This window comes from Pan troglodytes, chromosome 10 (genome assembly GCF_028858775.2).
Source record: "Pan troglodytes isolate AG18354 chromosome 10, NHGRI_mPanTro3-v2.0_pri, whole genome shotgun sequence".
Taxonomy (NCBI): Eukaryota; Metazoa; Chordata; class Mammalia; order Primates; family Hominidae; genus Pan; species Pan troglodytes.
The window spans coordinates 12,030,945-12,039,247 of record NC_072408.2 but is presented as its reverse complement, the minus strand read 5'-3'; positions in this window follow the sequence as shown (position 1 = coordinate 12,039,247).

Genomic DNA, 8,303 nt, shown 5'->3' with positions numbered 1-8,303 from the left:
TAGAAGCCTAAACCTCATTGTTACGTGATATATCCATGTAACACACATGCACATGTACCCGCCAACCTAAAATAAAATTTTTTTAACAAAAGCCCTTCACTGAATGGTCTGCTTAACACATTGTACTGTTTTCCAACTCTTTAACGAGAAAGGGCTCCCACTTGTCTGATCTAAATTTCTCTTCTGAAAGAAGTCCATTCACTCATAAAAGTCCTCGGAGAGAATGTGCTCAACCTCTCACCTCCAGACATTCGCAGTTACCATCCACCCTGCCTAGACCCCATGGCAGTATCCCCACGCTGCCCCTGTTCTGAGCCCCTGCCCTCCCTCCCCTACCAGCCACTCTACACCTGGACAGGCAGTAGCGCAAGCATGGAGGGAGCCAGGGAAGTAGCTCTGAGCTTTTAGTTACAGCCACTTCCTTGGACGTTGCTTCACGAGTCCAGATGGTAAGCCGGGTAAACAAGAAGTCCCTGTTCTCCATCAGCATGTCAGCGAGCGCCTCACTCTCAGGCATCTGCCGAGCTGGGGGCATGATCTCCGTTTACAGTTTGGCCCTCCTCAGCGTACCAGAAATGTGCCCTTGTGTAAACACTCAGATCCCTTCCTCCAGGGAGGACACATGGACAGGACAGTGAACACCTTGCTCCTAGTGGCCTGGAGAGAATGAAAATATCGCTGTCCTTCTTCCAGCCCTGTCTGCCCCTAGTCACTCCAGCCCACCAATAGCCAAAGAGCCCTCATATGCGGGGAGACACCTAACTGGCTCAGCTGCCAATTTGGCTGAATCTGTATTCCGCTGCTTATTTCATTCCCCTTGGTTCTGCCACTTACTAGCTGTGCGACCATAGGCAAGTCACTTAAACTTTCTGAGCATCAGTTTTCTCGAGTAAATAATAATACCACCTAGCTCACGAAAGTCTCCCTTTGCTGATAAGACTTGAAGAAACAAGTCTCATACAGTGCCTGTGGATGCCAGGGTCTCTCTACAAGCGTTCATTCCTTTCCTTTTACCTGTTCCACCTTTGTGCAATCCCCTACCTGATGCTGTCTCTTGTCCCAATAAAAAGTGTGTAGGCTGGGCACAGTGGCTCACACCTGTAATCCCAGCACTTTGGGAGGCCGATACTGGTGGATCTCTTGAGCTCAGGAGTTCGAGACCAGACTGGCCAACATGGTGAAACCCTGTCTCTACCGAAAATACAAAAATTAGCCAGTTGTGGTGGTACACAACTGACCTCAAGTGAGCCACCCACTGTGGCCTTCCAAAGTGCTGGGATTGCAGGCTACTTAGGAGGCTGAGGTGGGAGGATCACTGGAGCCTAAGAAACAAAGGCTGCACTGAACCAAGATGGTACCCCACTAGACTCCAGCCTGGGTGACAGAGTGAGACCCTGTCTCAAAAAAATAAATAAATTCATTTATTTTTTTAAGGGTGTAAGTGCCCAGTGACTGGAACAAGTCTGCTTAGAGCAACGTTCTCTGTTCACTGGTGCTCAGTACTCCCCAGCCACCTGCTGGTCCTGAGCTTCTCACCTGTTGGTTCTTGAAACTCCAGTTACTGCTGACTTTGTAACTTTTTTCTCGCATGCGAAGACTCATCATCAACGGTCTGCTCCTGCCTCTGACCTCTGATCTCTGACACTCTCCCTCCACCAACTGGCCTTGCTCTCTCATCAGTACCTGACTGGTGGTCCTTCTCTTCTGTTGCTAATCATCTCCATGTCGGGGCTCCCAATTTATGTCAGTTGAATGACTGAATAAATGGCTGAGTGGATGAGCCAATGAATAGAAGCACCATGCAAAATGAAAAATGATTTGTAATCTTCTAGCAGACACTCTGGACTTGAATCTTCACACTTCATCCATCACTGTATGGGATTTATACTCACTATTAAAAATATTCCAAGACATTGTTTTTCTAGTTCGGGTAGGAGGTTGTGGCTGACACATATTTCTTAGGAGCCAGAGGAAAAATGTTGCTATCCCTTCTCTTCTGAAGGCGGACCAGGCAAAGATCAAATTTTGCCTTCCTAAACAGAGCCTGCATAAACACACGGCCTGGGAACCAAGATGCCGGCTCCTACCCCTCATTCAATTCCTGCGTCTCCAAGTCAGCTGTGGCCTGGGCAAGTTACCTTGCCTTTCTCATCAGCTGTCTGCAAGCTCCCTCCAGGTCTGCGTGAATACACGCCCGGCGATGCCACTAGACTGCACGCAGAGGTGCTGGAGCCAGCTCATGCTGATTTGCTGGAACTCATTGTTAAATGTTCAGGAGTTCTGCAACCCAGTGGACATCATATTGTAGCTTGAAATTAGCCTCAGTGGGAGTAATTTACCACAGGAATTTGCAAATGCTTCTAGTCAGGGCTTTTTTCCACCAGAGGGTCAGTTGCTAAGCATTCACCAACACACCACTGCTTGCACAGGTGTATTTCCTCATCTCCAAGTGCTCTAGGAAGCCAGAATGGCATGGAACCCATAAGCGAGCCTCAACTTCCTTCTCCATGGGAGGATGCTCCATTGCTTTCCACCTCACAGGCTGCACAGCCTCAGAAGTGCGTGGAAGAGAGGGCCTTCCTGCTGCTATGACATGAAGGAATACAGATAGAATCATAAAATCACACCCTCCAGATCTTAAGTCACTAAATACAAGCTTGATCTGATCTCATCATTTCCCTGCTCCAAAACCTCTAATAGCTCCCTCATGCCTCCAGAATACAGTTAAACCCTAACCTCCTTCATTTCCTCAGCCAACCCACCTCTCTAGTTTCTTTTCCTTCCACTCTTTTGTGCACCATCTCCTCTTGTGGCTGTTTTCCATATATGCTATCCAGGCAACTCTAATTATTGCCTGCACACTATTTGTGTCCCCTTCATTGGGTAAGAGCACATTAACTTTTTCTTCGGGGAGAGTTGAGGGCATTACCTGGATTACAGATCTGGAATGCATGAGAGGTAACCAGGAACTAAAAACGTGCTAGAAGGTATTGCTTCATCCCTGGGGCTCTGGAAGCAGACTTCCTGCATGTGAGGCTCAGCTTCAGCACTTACCTGTTATGTGACCTCAGGCAAGCTACTTAACTTCTCTGAACCTCAGTTTTCTTATGTGCAAAATGCAAATACTAGAAGAACCTACCTCCTGGGGTTAATGTAAGGATTAAATGAGTTATTGCATGTCAAGGACTCAGCCCAATGCCCAGTAAAGAGTTAGCATATAAAAAACATTTGCTGATACTAGTTTCATCATCTTATCTTTATTATTATCAACCTCAGATCATCATCATCATTATTATTCACATAAATATCTTGGGCTGTAAGTAAGTATCTGCCCATGCATCTTTCTGAATTCTTCAGCCCTTAGTGGAAATTTCTTCAGACCAGAAAATCTCAGGAAATAATTCAGTGCCATCCACTCTCATCCTCCAACACTGGTAAAGACAGGTTTTGAAGGCTTCTAGCGCCCAGTTAACAGCTCTGACTTTGCAAGTCCCCCACACTATGACCAGATAAATAAACTAGTAGCCAAGTAAGACACTTGCATTTGAGACATAAAGAGACAAAAGGAATTTTCTACTGATGAGACTTAACCCAGGGCTTTTCCACCCTGCACAGGTTACTATTAGCTCAGCCCTAGTTCTTTTCTGAAACCACCTCCTCCTGGAAGATGCAAACCTTCAGACCTGGAAGCTCAGGTCTAAGCCATCCCATTCCAGGGCCAATCCACTCCAGAGATTGTCAAGGCGGCAGAATTGCCCTGGAGAGCCGGTGGATCATCATAGGGACTTAAAAGGGAGAGGATGACCCAGTGTAAGCAAATGTGATGTGAAAATTGGAAAATGCTATCCACATTCTAATGCAGTTCTATTGCAACCTTTAACACCCTTCATGGGTCCACATGATGTTTGAACTCCCTAGCTTGCCAGCTCCCTTCCCAATCTGACCCATCTCAAAACATCAGCTTGAGATGTGAAACTGGGTTCAACATAAATTCAGACTCATCTGCACACATCTGAAGGCCCAATGGGGAGAATCTAACACAGCAGGTGATTCATATGAAGCATTGATACCCCCTGAGAATGAACTAATTCTGGAGACTGAACACACTCTCCATCTAGGAGCAATGGTGCCGCATGAGTGGAAAACAGAGGGATATGGCATGTCACTCAGATTGCCAGCCCCGTGGACCTGAGCCTGACTCCTGCTTGGTGCTGCGTAGGGAAAGGGAATGAACTGAGAGGCTGTAAAGAGTTCAGGTCTGCTTTCCCATTCAGAGTGACTTGTGAAATATATATATTTATATTCTGGTCAGCTTCTAGCTCTTCCTTGCATACATATATACATTGACTCCACTGGGTGGAGGTTATGGCCAGCCCTGGATGGCCTCTAGAAGCAGTGTCTGTCCCTGCTGATATGGTTTCTTCCCTGTGTGTAGTTTGGGTCCTGCCGAGAGTAGACATCTTACAAGGCACGTTTTTCAGCGCCTCCCAGAACCCTCCAGCTGGCAAAGAGCCTGGTCACTCTGGATTTTGGGTTTGTTAGCCCCAAGTTCGAGGACAATCCTATCCTGCTTGTCAAGAGGTCCTTGGCCTCCTTGGCCTGGGAGGGAATGTAATGCTTTCCCTCATTTCTGGGCTTTTTGTTTGATTGTTTTCTGTTCTTGTTTTGTTTTGTTTTGTTTTTGAGACAGGGTCTTGTTCTGTTGTCCAGGCTGGAGCGCAGTGGCATGATCATAGCTGACGGCAGCCTCAAACTCCTGGGCTCAAGCCATCCTCCTGCCTCAGCCTCCCAAATAGCTGGGACTGCATGTGCACACCACCATACCTGGCTAATTCCACATTTCTAAGCAGAGAGGTTTGTGGCCACTTGAGCTTATTGAAGGAATTCTAGCCTGGGAGCGGGGAACTTGGGTTTCACTTGCTGTCACCAATTGGCTGTGTGACTCTGGAAAAGTTTCTTCACCTCTCTGGGCTTTAGTTCCCTCTTCCACAAAAATGTGGGGCTTAAATCTGATTATCTCTTTGGCCCCTTCCTGCTTTGATATGCTGAGGTTCTGAACTGCTGATTATTCCAGGGCCTGAACTGATCTGCTGCAGAAGGGGTGAGAGGTCACTTTTTTCCCTAAATTCTCTGCTGGGCTGGAGTGAGAGAAGGTCAGAGAGAAAGTTTCCCCAGGGATGCTTATGCCATGGCACATTTTGCTCTTTTTCTTAATTCATTCAGCAAATATATATTTGGTGCTTCATGTTTGTTGGCACTGAGGGATTTAGCCATAAACAAAATAGACAAAACCCCGTCTTTGTGGAGATCCTGTCGGGAGACAGATAATAAACCACAGGTGGGGAGATCTAGGGTGAGATCTATGGCAGGTGGGAGAAATCGCAACTTGGGTGAGGAGGGTGTGGGGGGTGGGTGCTAGCGAGGGGAGTGACCATTTTAAAAAGAGTGGTCAGGAAGGGCCTCACTGATACAGTCACCATTGATAAAGTTAGGGGGTTCTGGAGAGTTCAGAATGAGGGCAGACCTGGCATCCCGGGATTGTTGCGAAGATTGATGTGAACAGGGAAAGAGGGTCCTGCAGCTTTGCCTGAGGCTCTCAGGAAGATGATGGTGGGAGGCTTTGATGTGGGGAGCATAAGCATCTTTCTAGGAGCACACTGCGCTCTCGCCCCTTCCTCGCCTGCTGACGGAGCCAGGGATGCCAGGCTGTCCGGGCCCATCCACTGTGCAGAAGGTGCCCGGGCTATGTCTCAGCTCCCACCCAAGGCACGCAGCCTTACCCAGGGGTCCTGGCACCCCAAAGGGGGCCACACAACAGCATTCCCAGCCTGCCCTTTTCTGAAGGGCAGTGCAGGTGTCAGCTAACGAGCTGGAATTAGACTTCTTCACTCACTGCCTCCTTCCTTCTCACTTCTTGGTACAACTGAAGATTGGCAGGAGGATTCAGAGAGCACCAGGAATCCCCAGTTATTTTCAGAGCAGTTCCAGGCCCTGGCCCTGCGGCCCTAAGTCCTGCAAGGAGACAGCAAGGAGAAGCATGAGAGGCTCACGCAATGGGGTGGCTGCAGGGCTCCTGCGAGGACAGTCCCCTGTCTATTCACTGAGAGGAAAGCTCTTTAGCTCTGTTTGGAAGCATTTTCACCAACTCTGTCTGGAATCTTCCACCCAGGCCCTTCTCCCTGACTACTCCATCCTAGTCTTGTGAATCCAGACCCCAAATCCACAGACCTTGGAGTTATACACTAAGGGCTGGACTCAGGAGTGGAAGAAAGAGCGGGTCTAGGGGAGTCTCTGAGGACACCGCAGCCTGTTACTGTCTCTGCCCAAGTCACTCTGAATGGCTCTCCTCTGATTCCTCCTTTTCCTCCTTCTTCTTTCCCTCCTGGGGAGCCCAGGACAAGATCACCGCCTGGCTGTATCCTCCCTGTCGCAGCGGGAGCCTATCCACCCTGGTCTCCATCTTGTGACACACGCGGTCCCCTCTTCACCCAGGACTTCAGCTTTGCCCTCTTGGGGCTGGCTTCAGGCCCAAGGCATGATCCAAAACTTTCCACAGCTCAGTTTGCAGAGACAAGGCAGTGCCATGGAAAGAGGAGATGCAGAAGCCATCTGAACACAGACGTTTAGGAAAAAGGAAGGAAAGTACAGTCAATTAAACCCACTGCCATGTTGGAGGGCAATGTCATTGTGGCCGCTGGGATGGGAAGATAGTCAGGCAGCTCTGGCCCCGAAGCCTGGGGTGACTGGAGGGAGGAGCATGGTGAGTCCCTCGTATGCTCTCCAGCATGAGAAAGCAGCCCACTCTGCCCTGCCTGGGCACCACGCTTCTCCCAACCTTCCCCAGGTCTCTCCTGATACCCTCTCTTCCTCAGGAAGGTGCCAGCACCCCCACTGCTCTGGCCTGTCCCACCTAACTCTCTCTGAAGTCCCTGCGAGAAACACTGAATGATGTGGCCTCCGTAAGTCCTTTAAAAATAGACTGTGGATCCCCTGCAAAAAAAAAAAAAAAAAAAGTCCCTGTCTAAAAATAGCTCTCAGCATCTAGGGGAGAAAAAAAGAAACTGCAGCAAAATTCAGCTGGAGCAGTGACTTTCCTGTCTCTGATGTTCCGGGTCAGCTCCAGCACTGGAGAAGGCTGCGAGGGAGATAGGGGAGGAGGGGGTCCTTCAAGGACAGAGGAAGGATCAGAATCTCAATCTGCAGCAAACACCTCTCTCCATTCCCTGACTTGTGGTCATTGGGCCCTGCCTGGTCCAAGCAGCCAGGCAGTGCTCAAGACATCAGCACGGAGCAGCAGATCCCTGGGTTGGCAATAGGAGCCTTGAAGAGTGGCCGCAGGGATCCAGGGATGGAGAGGCCTCCCAGGCATGGGTGCACCGCCCTGCAGAGGCCCTAAGGATGTGTACTCAGTGGAAGCTGGAGTCAGGACCAGATCTGATGCTGAAAGTACCTGTGAGCCAAATAGCTCGGAATGACTAAGGGGTGAGGGAGATGCTCTCTCTTGAAGAGCCACTGCTTCTGCACTCAACAAAGGTGAAAAGGAACCCTTTTGGGAACTGTCACTCAGAAAAGTCAGAACTCCTATCCAGGACTTGAGTGCAGGAGAAGGGGAGCCCCATGGACTTCTTTGCGTAAGATCCTTTCTGTGGCTGACAGTGAGAGAATAGCATAGAGACATGATTTTACCTGCTAAAAATGTTTTAAGGAATATGAAAAGGATGCATACATACACACACACACACACACACACACACACACGCTTTTCAATTATGAGAGACAGGGTCTGCTTATTTTGCTCATGCCAAAAAACTATCACAGTAAGCTGGAGAAAAGTCAGGCTGCAGCTTAAGAAGGAAGACTCCTGGTCCCTCTGTTTAGCTGTGATGGGGGCTCCCTCTGAACAGTGAGTTGCATGTGTTGGTCACAGGGACAAGTGAATGTTAGTAAGCTAATGAGATCATCTTTTGGAACTATACACCAAGTCCTCAAACTAAATGTTTATAGCTAATGTTTTGTTATGATAATTTGCCATTGAGGTGTACACCCTCATGCCCACAAACACACACGTTATGGAAATTTGTTCCTCGAATTAATACCTATGCAGCCCACCATGGATTCTGCACGTCCCAACATTACCTGGGCTCATATCTTATCTCCGAAACCATTAGAAGGCCACTGTCATGCCAAGAAAGGGAACAGAGTGGTTTTTAGGGACTGAAATGCAAGTCCCTATGGGATCACTTGTTAGAGATTAAGCTGTTTCCAAAGCTGTGGTCCTGGGAAAGGGGGCTTAATGAGGGAGA